Source organism: Lepus europaeus, chromosome 2 (genome assembly GCF_033115175.1).
Source record: "Lepus europaeus isolate LE1 chromosome 2, mLepTim1.pri, whole genome shotgun sequence".
NCBI lineage: Eukaryota > Metazoa > Chordata > Mammalia > Lagomorpha > Leporidae > Lepus > Lepus europaeus.
The window spans coordinates 68382453-68399833 of NC_084828.1; the positions used below are offsets into that span (position 1 = coordinate 68382453).

Here is a 17381-nt window from a genome sequence, read left to right on the forward strand (position 1 = left end):
TCTCTCTCTCTCTCTCTCTCAAATAAATAAATAAATCAAAAGAAAAGAAAAGCAACAGTCAATCTCCAGAAAGAATGCAGCTCTGCTTACACCTTGTATTTGGACTTGTAGCCTCCAGAGATGTGAGTGAATAAATTGCTGTTGTTTTAAGTCACTAAATTTGTGGCAGTTTGCTATGGCAGCCATAGGAAGCTAATGCAAAGATCTAGAGAACAGAATTAGAACCAACAGGGAGAAAGTAAAATGATGAACTTTCTAATTATTGGAGCTTTTCAATAGCTGGAAGGGCCGAGTTACAAAATAGTTGGTTCCAGTTATCAGAATTGTGGCTCAGTGGTTGAATGATCAGGAGGGAGATAATTCATTATGTCGCAGGAATACAAGACTCTTAAACTCACATTTAAACAGATGTACGTGTTTCTGAGCATTGTCTTCAGGAGTCACTTCTCAGCAATTCCAGGTTTTACTCACCTTGTTGTCTAACATATCAGCTTGGATTAAGAATAATACCATCATGTCGCAATAGGAGAATTAGTTTCCAGGGAAGGAAGAAGTCATTGTTGATGATTTCTGGAAAATAGATTAGAAACACAAGGCAGAGTTTTGTGTCTGTGTACCCAACTCTCTGTTGTTGATTTATAATGTTTTTCTATAATTACAGAGGATCAGACTTCCCTAAAGGCAAATAAAGTAGCTACCATGTTTATATTATTATAACCTCTTTCTTTAAAAAGATTTATTTATTTTATTTATTTATTTGAAAGGCAGAGTTACAGAGAGGCAGAAGCAGAGAGAGAGAGAGAGAGAGAGAGAGGTCTTCTATCAGATGGTTCACTCCCCCAGATGGCCACAATGGCAAGAGCTGGGCCGATCTGAAGCCAGGAGCCAGGAGCCAGGAGCTTCTTCCTGGTCTCCCACATGGGTACAGGGGCCCAAGGACTTAGGCCATCTTCTGCTGCTTTCCCAGGCCATAGCAGAGAGCTGGATCAGAAATGGAGCAGCTGGGACTTGAACCAGAGCCCATATGGGATGCCAACACTGCCAGCGGCAGTTTTACCCACTAAGCCACAGAGCTGGTCACTATAACCTTTTCTTTGGTCCACTAGGCTGCCTAGGGACACAAAATTTGCCTAATTTCAGTTGATCTTAAAGTCAGTTAAATAATTTATGATGCCTGTGAGAGCAGAGAATTAATACGTTGAATTGTATTAGGTTAGCTTACTGAATCTCTGTTAGGAAGCTATAGATAGATGTTCTTAAACTGGGCTTCAGGGGTGAGCAAGGGGACAGCACAATCCTCCTTAAACTGTAAGTGCATTTTTTTCCTTTCTGAAAGGACTCTGGTGATCTCTATGTAACTATGTTCAGCTAGTATCTTTTACCTCTTATCATAGTAGACTCTCTTCCTTGAAATTATCTTTTCCATTTTCATCTAGGACACAATTGCTCTTGGTCTTCTTTTCAGTCTCTTCAGCCCATCTTCCTGTACCTAATCTTAACATTTGCTAACAGGCTCTCATGTTTTCTCATAAGATACTCATTCATGCCCATGGCTTCAACTATGATTTATAAACTTACAGCTCTAGCCAGATCACTCCTTCCAGCTCCAGGTACGTGTATCCAACTGCCTACAAAACATCTCCACTTGATGCCTCACAGATAACTCAAATAAAACAGATCCAAAGCTGAACTCCTGGTCTTTCCAGTCCTGTAACTGGTCCTCCTCCAGTCTTCCCTGACATAATAGATGGTGTCATCCCCTGCCCAGGTACAAAAGCCAGAAATCTGGTAGACCGGCTTACTACATCTCTCTCCATTTGTCCCCATATTTGATTAATCAGAGTAGTATTACTATGTTTATCCTAAATATAAAATACACATCTCTGCATCTCCACTGCTATTGCCTTTATGCTAGACATTATTATCACTTCTGCTAAATATTGCCCATTCATTTCCTACCATGTACACAGGTAATAAATTCTGATAATGTTATTCCCCTGATTCACATCTGCCAATAACTTTCTATTGCTCTTTGATGTTTTTTTCTTCTATTTGTTGAACTCTTTACTTAGTGTAGAGTTAATCTCATGAGTACAAAGTGAGTTGAAAGTAGATCATTGTAAAAATTAAGAGAGGGAATAGGAGAGGAAGTAGGAGGAAAGGTAAGAGCATGGGTGGGAGGGAAGGTAGGTATCACTATGTCTCTAGATCTGTATATATGAAATCCATGAACTTTGTATATTTTAAATTACAGAAAGAAAAAAGAACAGAATCTAATATCTGTAACAGGATCAATAGTGTGGCCTCTGGCTGAATTACCATCTTCATCTTGTACTGACTATGTGCACTTAGGCCATGTTGGATATGTCAGTTACCTAACGTTGTAATTATGTTGCACACCACAACCAAATCTCAGAGAAATATGAATTCCATATATTGTTCATGCCTCTTTGGTGGCCACTGGGAAAGTCCTACAGATCTTGAGATCTTGGCTAGGCTTGTTCATGTGTCTGGGAATCAGCCATCTGACATTTAGGGTAACTGAGGCAACTGGATTCTCCTCATGTCTCTCATCCTCCGGTAGGCTAACCTGTGCATGCTCCTGTGGCAATCAGAGAAGGTACAAGAGAAATCAAGGGAATACATGAGGCCTATGCTTGGAACTGGAAAATGTCACTTCCACCACATCCTATTCATCAAAAACAAGTAAGTCCAAACATATTCAAGAAGTACGGAAATAGATGACACATTTTTAGGGGAGAAAATTCTTTTTTAACTGCATTGGCAACATTAATGTTGTATTGACATTTGGTTCTTAATAATAATATTCAAAATGCATTTTATTCTTCTAGTACTGTAACCATAACTGCATTTGGTCAAGGGTTCATGTTGCTGAGACTCCCTTGGGAAGAGGGGAAGGTCTGCTGGTTAGAGACATACTGATGTTTTCTTTGGGACCCATGTATAACCAGGTGGGGAGCTGAAGCAGGTGCCTTGGCTCTGACAAGGAGTGGGGTACCTTGCCTCCATAACCATAAGAAAAATGTTGCTCATAGAATTAATGGTGATAGCTCCAAGAGAGCAAAAGAAAGGCTGGCCTGCTGCATTCTAGAGACTTTCACAAGGAAATGTTATCAGAGCCTGCAGGGGGTGATGTTCTGGGTTGGGTCCCTCTGTGTTGGTTCCAATGGATCCAAAGGAGTCAAAGTGAGCCCTTGGGAGCACAGCACCTGGAGGAACCTGGCTTGGAATATCAGAGGATGAATCAATAATTGCTCTTGGGAAATCAGATCTCAGGGAGTCCACAACCCTGCTACTTTTCTGCATCCAAAGTGCCTAGGTCTTCTTATCTGACAAGACACAGGCCTAGGGGATCACACCAGGGAGGCTGCTGGCTAGTGTGTGGGTTGTGGGGGTGGGAGATTTCTAGAGTGTATCCGCCTCTCTAGCTATGACAGGAAACTCCCTGTGGAGACAGTTTATACTAGCCTTTTCCCGGAACTCTTAGGTGGGTGTGATGATTCCAGACGCAGCATGATACCGAAGCTCCTCACTGTTCTTGTAAGTCCAGTGGAAGTCACCCATGCTTCGGCATTTATATAATCACATGAGCTCAGTGTCAAGTCTGCCACTTGCTGTGAGCCATATTCCATTATGTTGATGATCATGCTGTTCTCCATGGCAACCTCCAAGAGATTTCTGGACTCATCCTTAGCCTCATACCTGACGACATACAAATCTTTATTGCTGTGCCACCTGGTTGGCGACAATTCTGGTTTCTTCTTATTGGAGCTTGGCTGATTGCTGGCAGACAACCCGTAATAGCCATGTGTCATATCTCCCAGTGCAAGAAGCAGACCGGTGTGTCCTGAGTGTTGGCTGGTGCTGCTGCTGCAAACAGTACTTTCAAGCTCAGCACAAGCACCGCCCAACTTCTGCAGTTGGAGGGAGGAAGGGGAAGACTGCAGTGAGCTGGCTTGGCCTTCCAAATATCTATAATTCTGCTCTGCTTCTCTGCTAGTTCCAGCTGGGGCTCCATCTGTGGCCAAAATGGACTAGCGAGAAGAATTTCAAAGGCACATGGCAAAGGATTAAAATGAAAGGTAGAAGACTCAGAACCATCTTCACAATCAGTTGCCTTTCATTTCTTGAATATGACTTTCTCCCTCTTACCTTTGGGCCTTAATAACATGTTCTTCAGTCTAGTTGGAGAGTTTTCCCCATCTCAGCCTCACCACTCTATTTACTTAGCTAAATTCTACTGATTCTTCGGATCTTAGCTAATGAAATTCCCTTCTAGAATTTCTCCCTCTATACTAATTCAGATACTCACTATCCTCTCCTTGAACTAGAACATCAGCCAAAAATGAATAATTATGTAATTGTCCACTTAAATTCCACCTACTTTACTTATAATGTCCATGAGTGCAAGAAGGATCTTTATTGTTCAAAATTGCATCTCTTACATTAAATATAGTACCTTACAAAGATTAGGTGCTCAATAAATATTTGCCAAATGATTGATGCCTAAAACTGATATGAGGGCCCAAAGCTTTTGTTACAATCTCAGATAGATTTGTGATCCTCTAAAAAGTCAAGAATTCTTGCCTGAAAATGATGTGACACAGACTATAGACAAAAATATTTTGCAGATTGAAGACTCAGGGTTTGGGTAAGTCAAGATTTATAATAGTCAGCTTTTTTATTTTTTAGAAAGCTTTTATTTAATAAATATAAATTTCACAGGTACAGCTTTAGGAATATAGCGGTTCTTCCCCCCATATCCGCCCTCCCACTCCTGTCCCACCACCTACTCACTCTCTCATCCCATTCTTCATTAAGAATTGTTTTTAATTATCTTTATATACAGAAGACCAACTTTATACTAAGTAAAGATTTCAACAGTTTGCACCTACATAGACATACAAAGTATAAAGTACTGCTTCAAAACAAGTTTTACCAGTAATTGCCATACTATAACTCATTAAGCTCAGGCACTGTGGCACAGTGGGTTAACGCCCTGGCCTGCAGTGCCGGCACCCCATATATGCGCCAGTTCGAGACCCGGCTGCTCCACTTCTGATCCAGCTCTCTGCTGTGGCCTGGGAAAGCAGTGGAAGATGGCCCAGGTCCTTGCGCCCCTGTACCCACATGGGAGACCCAGAAGAAGCTCCTGGCTCCTGGCTTCAGATCGGCACAGCTCCAGCTGTTGTGGCCAATTGGGGAGTGAACCAACGGATGGAAGACCTCCCTCTCTTTCTCCCTGTTTCTTCTCTCTCTCTGTAACTCTGACTTTCATATAAATAAATAAACCTTTTAAAAAAAATCCTTAATAGTAGCTATTAAAATCCAGGCCATACCTTGAATACTTTGTTGCCTTGAAATCTCTTCCACCAAACAAACCAATCCATCATATTTAAGTTCAGCCTTCCACAGAGTCTCAGGGCAAGGATGCAATAAGTCTAGGTTTCTTGTCAAGCTGCAACAAGAGTGGTCTTTAGTCCACGTCCCATAGAACACTTGTTTACACCTAAGACATCATTAGCATGTTCTTCACTATCCACATTTTTGTCAACATTCACATCTTTTGAGCCATCAGTAGAATCATTCTTAAGTACTTATAGTATTCTAGGCTTTGAAGACATTTAGTTGATGATTAATTGCCAGTCCCAAAACTACTTCGGTCATTATTATGAATTATATCAACACGTACATGGAGAATCCTTTCAACTCCCTGGCCTCTTCCTCTCCACTGATGTAGTCTTAACCCCGTCTCAGGTACCCTACCTCACTCATAATCATGTTCTAATCTTTGTTGTTAGAAAAATTGCTACCTCTTCATGACCTCACTTTCACACTGCCCACTGCCATAAGACAGCCTACTTTTTTCCCTTCATTCCCACAAATACTCTAACACTGGTTTCCATTACCTGTGATTCTTTTTATTCTTTATCTTTTATCCAGGGTTTGTGACTGAGAGTAATTTTGACTCTCAGCTTCCCAGATCTTTGAAAATTCTGGAGACATTTATGACTGTTGTACCTAAGAGGATGCTATTGGTATATAGCAAAAAAAAAAAAAAAAAAAAAAAAAAAAAAAAAAAAGCCCAGGGATGCTTATAAACATCCTACAATGCACAAGCTAGTTTTACACAGCAAAGGATTGTTCAGTCAAATCTATCAGTAGTGTCAAAGTTGAGAAAATTCTTAATACTGCCAACTTAAGCTTGTTTTAAATACATAGATAATCTGATTTACCAAACTTTTGAATTTATGCTTTTTAAAAATGTTGAGATGATTAAAATAATACCGTGGGAATGTGTAATTTTCATCATTAGCTTTACTAAAATTGTTTATGCATTTAGGAAGGTTTTGTTTATGGGGTTTTTGCTTGAGGTTCTTAAGGAATCCATTATATAAAATTGTGGCAATACCTGGAAATGTTCACAGAAATATAACTGCTCTGGATTGAATAGACTTGACTCCCCAAACTCAAGCAGATATTTGAACCTCAAAGTCTTATGTTAACAGTGCATGGAAATATGCAAATGATTGATGATTTAGGGTATAGGTTTGATCTATTTATTTTGTGTCAGAAGTAGCCTTTTGAAAATGATTGGATTGATAGGGTAGAACCCATGATTGAATCATGATGGCATTACAAGGAGAGCTCACACACAGTGTAGATGAAGTCTATGCTCCCTGTGCCTCTCTGCTTCCTAGCTGGTCATGTGATCTTCCTTCCACACATGCTCTATCATCTCTGTCTCCATCGGATACAAGACTAAGGGAGGCACACACTCTTGGACTGTGAACCTCCAAAACTGCAAGCCAAAACAAACCATTTTCCTTTATAAGAAATTCCACTCTTGGGGCTGGCGCTGTGGCACAGCGGGTTAAAGCCCTGGCCTGAAGCATTGGCATCCCATATGGGTACCAGTTCTAGTCCCAGCTGCTCCTCTTCCCATCCAGCTCTCTGCTATGGCCTGGAAAGGCAGTAGAAGATGGCCCAAGTCCTTGGGCCCCTGCACCCGCATTGGAGACCTGGAAGAAGCTCCTGCCTCCTGGCTTTGGATCTGCTCAGCTCCAGCTGTTGTGGCCATCTTGGGAGTAAACCAGTGGATGGAAGACCTCTCTCTCTGTCTCTACTTCTCTCTGTAACTCTTTCAAATAAAATTAAGTAAATCTTAAAAAAAAAATAATAATAATAAAAAGAAATTCCTCTCAAAGCTAATACATGAATTAATCAGTTGTATAAAATGCGTTTAAATATTTAGGATCAATACATAATTAGTTTTGAATATCCACTTGTTGAATTGCATACATTTAAGTTATAAATAATTTATGTTTTGTACAATATCTAAAGTTTTGTGGAAATTTTACTTGTGAAATGTTTAAACTAATCAAATGGTAACCAAATACAAACTGCTTAATTTCAACATAAATTCTTAAATATATAAAGTAACTTACCAGAATTTTTGCAGTTGTGTTTAAAAATATAAGATCAGTTTTCACTGTATAAGCTTGAATTGAACGCCACCAATAACATACCATATTGTAAGTATTGTTTTCTGCACACAGAAGCCTCAATGAGACTTAAAGGGTTCAACTGATGTCAGCCTGAGACAGACTGAAAAAGTCATCCAGATAAAAGTGACACAGGTTGAAAGTGAAGAATTTGAAAGAGTAAGCCAGAAAAGGGAGTCTAGGTGGGAGTGAGGAGCAGCAATGCATGGAGAATCTTAAAAGCTTCAGTTTCAGGCTATGAAGGATAAAACAGGAATCCTCAGGGAGTTAGATGCTAACGCTCCTTAATTGGAAACCATGCAAGAGGCAGCTAAAAACTACTCTCCAAAATGCCTCCCACGTTCAGTTCTCTCTCTCTCTCTCTCTCTCTCTCTCTCTCTCTCTGGTTAAAAATAAATCTAATTGGCTTCTTCCAGATCTCTTCTCTGTGGAGAGGCCTTAGTGGGCAATGCTGCTTGGGAAACAAACCAGGCTTTTGTTTGTACTTCCTTCAGCAGAGCCTGGTGCCAGTTCTGTGGCTTAGGAAATAGAGCTCAATTGTTTTCCCCTCCTCTTCCCTCTCTTCATAACCGAATATGCTCATTTCCTGAGGGCAGTCAGGCTTCCTTTCTGCTTCGACCTCCTCCCAGCCTGGGGGTCTCTGTTCCAGCTGGGGTCAACACATTGATGCAATTGGGAAGATACAGAAACCAGATCAGATTTGGCTGACAGAGGTCACCTCCTTCGTTGTCACTTGTGCTTACAGGCTACAAGGGGACGCAGCCAGCTTGACCACAGGTATCAGCTCTTTCCCAACTCACAGCTCCTGAATGCACAGGCCTACAGAATTAGAAACTAGAACAAGGAGTGCTAGGTTGGCATGCAAGAGCCTTAAGCTGATGTTTTCTTTTGTCCTAACTCTGTGACCTCACACAAACCATTGATATTCCCTGCAATCTGCTTCCTTCTATGTGAAATGATTTTAAAAACCTCCTTATCTATAAAATGAGCTAAAGATAATACCTGACTCTTGAGATCGCAGTGAGGAATGAAGAAGAGAGAGTGAGCCAGGATAAAATAAAGTCCCTCAAGGGGAGTGTGCTCAATTTAGATTAATTGTATTGTGGTTTTCAATGATGTCATTATAAAGTGAAAGATATTCTTGCTTGGCAGGTCCCAAACTGTTTCAGATGACAATAAGATTTCTTAAAGGGCCTTTCTATTTCAATTGTTTAATTCTCATGTTTTTACAGGCTTCTGTTGGGTTTTTCTTTTTAAAGTTTATTTATTTTATTTGAAAGGTAGAAGTTATAGAGACAGAGAGAGAGGAGAGAGAGAGAGAGAGATCTTATCTCCACCGGTTCACTGCCCAAATGGCCACAGTGGTTGGGGCTGGGCTAGGCCAAAATCAGGAGCCATGAGCTTCTTCCAAGTCTCCTACCTGGGTGCAAGGGCCCAAGCAATTGAACCATCCTCCACGGCTTTCCCAGGAGCATCAACAGAGAGCTGGATCAGAAGCGAAGCAGCTAAGACTTGAACCAGCACCCACATGAGATGCCAGTATGTCTGGCTATGGCTTAACCAGCTGTGCCACAACACTAATCCCTAGTTTTGTTTTTGTTTTTGCTTTTATTTTTTTTTAACATTCTCAACCAAATGCCTGCCATGAATGAGACTGGGCTGGGGTTAAAGATGGGAGCTGGAAACTCAATCCAGTCTCCCATGTGGGTGGCAGGAGCCCGATCACTTGGGACATCAGCACTGCCTCCCAGTGTCAGCATTTGCAGGAAGTTGGAGTCAGGAGCACAGCCAAATATGGAATCCAGACATTCAGATATGCAATCTGCGTGTCTTAATCACTAGTCCAGACCCCGATCATTTCTTACTTCACTCTAAAATTTTTATGCAAATTTGGAAACTAACCTTGTACGATGTCTTGCGATTATTTATATCGTGTTATTTGATGTCTAAAGTTATTTAATAGCTCTGGTTTAGAAACATGGTATGGGTTCCAAGAACCAAGTAGTGTCCCCAGGTATCTTGAAAAAAGAGGAGGAATTACTTTTGCAGGACAGGACAGTGGAATTGAGATTGCTAGTTGAAAAAACAGAAAAGAATAGGAACAAAGTTTGTTGATGACTCTAGAATGGGAACTGTGACTTCAGGTGCTTACTGGAGTCAAGAAATTAAAATCAGTGACTGAAGAAGAATAAGAACTTGTAGGATCCATGTAAAACTCAAACTCAAGCACTAAACATTGGGAAGTAGGGAACTAACCAGTTACCCTTATATACTGGATATTAATTTGTGGATGAAGAAAATAAGTATTTTTTTTTTTTTGCTTTTTGTTTTTTGTTTTTGCTTTTGACAGGCAGAGTGGACAGTGAGAGAGAGACAGAGAGAAAGGTCTTCCTTTGCCATTGGTTCACCCTCCAATGGCTGCTGCAGCTGGCGTGCTGCGGCTGCTGCGCTGCAGCCGGCGCACCGCGCTAATCTGAAACCAGGAGCCAGGTGCTTCTCCTGGTCTCCCATACGGGTGCAGGGCCCAAGGACTTGGGCCATCCTCCACTGCACTCCTGGGCCATAGCAGAGAGCTGGCCTGGAAGAGGGGCAACCGGGACAGAATCCGGCGCCCCGACCAGGACTAGAACCCGGTGTGCCAGCGCCGCTAGGCAGAGGATTAGCCTGTTGAGCCATGGCGCTGGCTAGTATTTTATTATTTTTAAAGGTTTATTTATTTTCTTGAAAGTCAGAGTTGCACAGAGAGAGGAGAGGCAGAGAGAGAGAGAGAGAGGATTTCCATTTTCTGGTTCACTCCCCAACTGGCTGCAATGGCTGGAGCTGCGCCATCTGAAGCCAGGAGCCAGGAGCTTCTTCTGGGTCTCCCATGTGGGTGCAGGGGCCCAAGGACTTGGGTCATCTTCCACTGCTTTCCCAGGCCATAGCAGAGAACTGGATAGGATGTGGAGCAGCCAGGTCTCAAACCAGCACACATATGGGATGCTGGCTCTTCAGGCCAGGGCATTAACCTGCTGCGACACAGTGCCGGGCCCGAAAATAAGTATTTTAAAGTATAAATCTTAGAGGCATTACTCAGATGTTCTAAATGTCCTTTGACAGTCCAGAGTAATTTTTTTTTAAAAAAGTAACATTTATTTCATGCTCTACTGTCATGTATTTTTAAACACTGATTTTAATTATCATGTAATTTTTAATAAGGGGAACAAATAAATCACAACCTAATTTAAAATATATATATTTAAAATATTTGTTAATGCATTTGACAATACTACAAGCTATTTTTCACAATGAATTTCATTTTGGCACAGGGCATATTTGTCCTTTTAACAAAAAGATACATTGAACAACAACAAAAAAAGTTACACCTGAACTTCCACCTTACATGCATAAAACTATGGTCAATGATGTCAATAGATTTCAATCATTTAGCAAAATAGAAATGTCTAGAATAATTTTCTCCAAGTTTCTCAATGGAATATCCAGCCTGTCAAAGTTCTTGAGCTCTGCATCTCTTTCAACCTGATTGGAACTATGATTCTCCAGTGAAGAGTACAATTACTAAATCAAATATTGTGTCCCCAGACTTTTTTTTTTTTAAAAAAGATCTAGTCTCTACGTAGGCTGCTTCAATAAAACGTGCCACACACTGCCTTTCCAGGAACTCCTGGGCTAGCTCTTTCCCTTCTCCTCACCTTGGTGCCTGGAGCTGGCTTTGTCCCTTCCCTGACATTGGAAAGGATTCTGTATCCGTACTGTTTGATTTTCTACTCCACTTTCTCAAAGATTCTTCTTTCAGTTTCCCCTTTGCTCTATAATCCATTCTTTTGCAAATCTCCTTGCCAATGTCAAACTCAGCTACGGCTTCCAGAACCACAGCCAAGAGCAAAGCCCAAGGCCCACAAGTCCCCACTTATTGTCAAGGACTTCAGAGAGGAGTAATGTTGCAAGAAAACTAATCAAATTGGGAGGAAAGGCTAATCCAAACATAGCAAGAACTTTGATATGCATGTTTGAGTAGGCAAAGGGCCTCCTTGGCTCGGCAGTGACAGCAAGCCAGGAGCACTGGTCTCCACGACCACTGGGCTCAGTGGCTCTGCAGGTAGTGGCAAGGTTTCCGTGCTCACACTGTAGACTATTTGATTGTGTTTGAAGTTCTCATTGAATGAGGCCAAAAGGAAGTAAGGAGTAAACACCACCTTAACTCCAGGAGACAGAAGTTCCTACATCAGCCAGAGTGAAGATAAATGACCCCAGATACGCACTGGAAAATAGGAAGGCAATGTGGGAGGAAGAACTCATGTTGTTAGTGGAAGAAAGCCACCGTTAGAGATCACTGCAAAAGCATCTATGTGCTTTGTTGTTGTGCTGTTGATGCTATGCCCTGGAAAGACAGGGTGCAGGTGTTTCCTCAAGAACACACTCTGAGGACGGGAGGGTGTGCAGCTATTCTGGGCTCAGAGCAGAAAGACCTAGGCTCACATTCTGACATCACCATTGCTATGCCATTTCCCACGTTAGTGTTCTTGGCCTCCTAGTTCTTATTTATTTATTTTAAAAGGCAGAGAGAGAGAGAGAGAGAGAGAGAGAGAGATCTTCCAAATGCTGGTTCATTCCCCAAATTCCTGCAACAGCCAGGCCTTGGCAGGGCCAAAGTCAGGCACCTGGAACTCCATCCCATATGGGTGGCAAGCATTGAACTACCTGAGTCATCCCATGCTGCCCCGCAGGGTGCACACTAGCAGGATGCTGGAATGGAAAGTGACGCCTGGACTCCAGTGCAGGACTCCAATGTGGAATGCAGGCGTCCCGGGAGCTGCTTAACTGCTGCACCAAATCCTCATCTGGGCTTCTGAATTTTTAAAAAAACAGATGGCATAAATATATTCATCTTATGCTGTTGTTTGAAGAATACAAGAGGTAAACGCATGTTTAAAAAAAAAGCTTTCAAACACAAAGTACCTCATTAATTTAAAGTTGCATTATCATTTGTTAGTGCTTTAACATCTAAGGTGTTCCTACTATCTGTGATTTAAATGCTATAGGCCAGAAGGAAAATTCAGAACTTTAGTACAAAAAGTCTGGTTATTAAAAGAGACATCTTGCAGGCTAGAAATGGGTGGCGTACTAGCATGATGGACTTTTGAGTCAGTTTAATGTCAAGAATTGCAATGTGCTGATTAAGATGATCACAGGTCATCATGCTCCTCTGTCCTTAACTGTGAATCAGTCTTTGCATTTATTTCAAGAATTAAATGAGAAAACATAGCATTACATAATATCAAATTTCTTTTCTCTCGTCTCTTCTATTTCTTAATATGTTTTCTTAGTCCCCAAACCTCATTAAAACTTGAGAGCAGAAATTCATTTCAGTGGAGTCAAGCAAAAGCTATTGGTATGGAGTCAGATGAAGAATAAATATTTCTTTCATGGAAGACAATGCTACACTCTGTCTAGCTCATGCTGTTCTAGCTGTCTCATCTATGTTCTCATAAACCCATAATACTTAGGGTAAAGGAGTTTCTGATGATGCAAGATTAACTTCAGAGCATGCAGTTGTGGTTATGAAAGGGGATACAGGGCCAGTGCTGTGGTGTAGTGGGTAAAGCCGCCACCTACAGTGCCGGCATCCCATATGGGCGCCGGTTTGAGTCCCGGCTGCCCCACTTCACATCAGTTAAACCCATGTGGGTTTAAGGTGGAACAGCAGAGAACAGCTCTAGGCAAGAATAGTCAGGCTATGGGGCCAGCGCTGTGGTATAGCAGGTAAAGCCACTGCCTGCAGTGTCGGCATCCCATACAGGCGCCGGTTCAAGTCTTGACTGCTCACTTCTGATCCAGCTCTCTGCTGTGTCCTGAGAAAGCAGTGGAAGATGGCCCAAGTCCTTGGGCCCCTGCACCCACGTGGGAGACCTGGAAGAAGCTCCTGGCTCCTGGCTTCAGATTGGTGCAGCTCTGGCCTTTGTGGGCGACTGGGGAGTGAACCAGCAGATGGAAGACCTCTCTCCCTCTCTTTCTCTTCCTCTCCTTCTCTCTCTATGTAACTCTGACTTTCAAAGACAGAGAGAAATAGAGAGGAAGGAAGGAAGGAAGGAAGGGAGGGAGGGAGGGAATACAGCATGATGTAGGGAAATTATGTGTGTGTGACTTTATCAGTTACTTCATTCCTGAGTTGACACTTATAAATGTATCTCCTGACCTCATGGTCCTGTGACTTGAACTTACTAACCCACCAATTAGTAGCCTTCTTTATCCAAGTTCATGGTTGTGTTATCTAGGTCATGAATCTTTGGTATGAAGAGTTAAGGTTCCACCAGGAGTATAGCAATGTGAGAGACCAAAGCAACGACACATTTCTCCAACAAGTAAAATTGTATTTTAAAATATTTTTAACACAAAGTAGTTAGAAGGTGCTGGAGATGGCAGTACATACAATGTGTTTACTTATGGATGTACTGCAGTAACAAGCTCCTTGGAGCCCCGGCCTATTTTGCCACACACAAAGTCATTACCATGTGTACTTTCCCCAGGGCAGGCTAAATATTTCTTTTTCTTTCCAATCAGATGTCTTGAAAAACCAGTGTAGAAAAACAGATTGGCAAAAATGAGAGCACCTTTCTAGCTCTTTGGCGACAGTAGCTAGAGCTCTCCCTTCTCCCTCTAAATGCATCTTGGCATCAGGGCTGAACTAGGAAATGAATGGAAAGAAACCGCAGGGCAGCCATGAAAGCAAGCAGCGCTCCAGTGCTCTTTAAAAACAGAGAGGCTTTGTTTAATTTCCTGAGTATCCAAGGCATGAGGGAAACAGAAGCACCCTCAGTAGCTCCTGAACGTGGTCAAGGTCATTGCATAGCAGCAAGGGCAGCTTCCGTGGGAAGAACTTCTCTGGGAATGGCCTTATTTTTAGGCTATAAATTTTGATCAAGAATTGTGAGTTTGTTGGTGCATTTTTGGCATATTTGCACCACAAAGAGAGGCATCTGGAGCCTCGGTTCCATGGATATGATAAATGTGTTTCGTGTGGTCACCTAACGAGATTAAAATGGACAAGAATAACATAGTATCAGCAAGGGTAATTCAATAGGAAAACTTAATCAGGTCTTGATATGAAAAACAAAATAATAGGACATTATTTGAAATGGATTCAATTGATTACCTTAGCAGTCAAGATTAACAATGCAGGCCGGCGCCACAGCTCAACAGGCTAATCCTCCACCTGAGGCACCAGCACACCGGGTTCTAGTCCTGGTCAGGACGCCAGATGCTGTTCTGGTTGCTCCTCTTCCAGTCCAGCTCTCTGCTGTGGCCCAGGAATGCAGTGGAGGATGGCCCAAGTCCTTGGGCCCTGCACGCCATGGGATACCAGGAGAAGCACCTGGCTCCTGGCTTCGGATCAGCGCGGTGCGCCAGCCGCAGCGCGCCGGCCGCAGCGGCCATTGTGGGGTGAACCAACAGAAAAGGAAGACTTTTCTCTCTGTCTCTCTCACTCACTGTCCACTCTGCCTGTCCAAAAAAAAAAAAAAAAAAGATTAACAATGCAGTTGGATGAATCTCAAACCATAAACTAAGAATTACCAAAAAAATTAAATTCCTTATGTTAAAAAATTGAATTATCCCACTTTCTCCTGCCTGCAAATAAAAGATTAATTATGTTACATAGAAAAAATTCAGGCTTTGTAGAGGAGGCTGAAATGGGAACTCCCTCAATTTTAAGAAAATATGATTATAATTCTAGGAAAAAAATTTAACAACAGTATATAGGCTAGGTCTTAGTTATTTTTGCCATTCTACAGAATAGTCTTTAATAGTAATAATATTGAGGGCCACATGTAAACTAGCATACTGGTTAATACTATTATTTGTATTTGAACAATTAGAAATTTAGTTTGGTTTTTACCAACAGCATGGCTTGATAGGAAAATTGCAAAAACCTGCAAAGAAAAATAGATATTGGAAAAGGTATAACAACAAAAACATAACAGACTATAAAAGTAAGGAAATTAATGTTATCAATTCAGCAATTTGAGTTTCAAGTATAGTTTGTTTTTTTTAAGATTTATTTTATTTATTTGAAAGACAGAGTTACAGAGAGAGGTACAGACAGAAAAAGGTCTTCCATCCACTGGTTCACTCCTCAGATGGCCGCAACAGCTGGAGCTGCGCTGATCAAAAGCCATAAGCCAGGAGCCTAACTCCTGGTCCCCAACGTGAGTGCAGGGGCCCAAGAACTTAGGCTATCTTCTACTGCTTTCCCAGGCCATAGCAGAGAGCTGGATTGGAAGAGGAGCAGGCAGGACTAGAACCAGCACCCATTTGGGATGCTGGCGCTTCAGGCCAGGGCTTTAGCCTGCTATGCCACAGCGCCGGCCCCTCAAGTGTAGTTTGGTATCTCAGAACACTGAGGCCTGACAATCCTTTTGGCAAAGATATAGAACGTGCCTTCATGAAAAGACTTTTCTCTTAACAGTTTGGTATTCACATTCTTGACAGAGGCCCTTGGTGGAGCAATGTAACTGTGCTAGACTCACTGCAGTGAATAATGAGATGGAATGTTGAGTCAAACATGAACAATCTAAGTATATTATCTGTATGAGAAAAAAAGGAAAGATTACACTCTTGTGTTTGCATAGAGTATCTTTTTCTTTTCTTTATTTCCAGTGTTTGTGTGTTTTTACTGGAAGAAAAGTAAAGTGAGTTTCTTGTAGGCAGCATAACATTGGCTTTTTGTTTGTTTGTTAAAGATTTTTTTTTTTGAAAGGCAGAACTGCAGAGAGGCAAAGAGAGAGAGAGAGATCTTCCATCCATTGGCTCACTCTACAACTGCCAGAGCTGCGCCGATCTGAAGCCAGGAGCCAGGAGCTTCTTCTGGGTCTCCCATTTGGGTACAGGGGCCCAAGGACTTGGGCCATCTTCTACTGCTTTCCCAGGCCACAGCAGAGAGCTGGAGCAGAAATGGAGCAACTGGGACTTGAACCGGCATCCCCGGTTCAAGGATATAGGATACTGGCACTGCAGGTGGCGGCTTTACCTGCTGTGCCAAAGTGTCGGCCTCGCTGTTCTTTTTTGTAATACTTCAGGACTTACAAGTCACAGCTGTGAAGGCCATCTGATGGTTAATTGAGATGAATAAATATCTTCAAATAACTGGTAAGAGAACATGGAAATTCTAGATAGGATTAGACAGAAGCAAAGCTGGGTCTTCAGGAAGTCATTGTAAGCAAATCCAGTGAGAGCGTCAAAAAGTAAATATTATTTGTAGTTCCATGCCCTGCAGCTTACTTCCTCATTTCATAATTATAACTCTGAATGAGCATTATTTCTGCAGTAATCCAAGACCCAGAAAGACAATAATTCTTTCTCACATGATTAACCCAGTTGTAGGAGAAAGGCATTAAACCTTCTTATTGATTTAATCATCTCTTGAAAGTTCCCACCTTGCACAAAGGCAACAAAATTGATACATGAGATCGATAAGGGGATACCTCAAAGTTCATGTCTTTCTTAGAGTGAAAAATACAATTATCCCACCCCACTCATCCAAAATTTTAACTTGTTCCAGCACCAGCTCAAAAGTCCAAAGTCTCATAAGAAACACAAGGAAGCTTCTTACAGCCATGAGTACATGAAATTAAAACAAGTTATTGGTTGGCGCCGCGGTTCACTAAGCTAATCCTCCGCCTTGCGGCGCTGGCACACCGGGTTCTAGTCCCGGTCGGGGCACCGATCCTGTCCCGGTTGCCCCTCTTCCAGGCCAGCTCTCTGCTGTGGCCCGGGAGTGCAGTGGAGGATGGTCCAAGTGTTTGGGCCCTGCACCCCATGGGAGACCAGGAGAAGCACCTGGCTCCTGCCATCAGATCA

At 42.1% G+C, this 17381-nt stretch overlaps 1 pseudogene; it reads right to left on the minus strand.

Moving 5' to 3' along the window:
- Nucleotides 1-3108: 3108 nt before the first annotated feature.
- LOC133751105 (proteasome inhibitor PI31 subunit-like) lies at nucleotides 3109-4039 on the minus strand (annotated as a pseudogene).
- Nucleotides 4040-17381: the final 13342 nt, after the last annotated feature.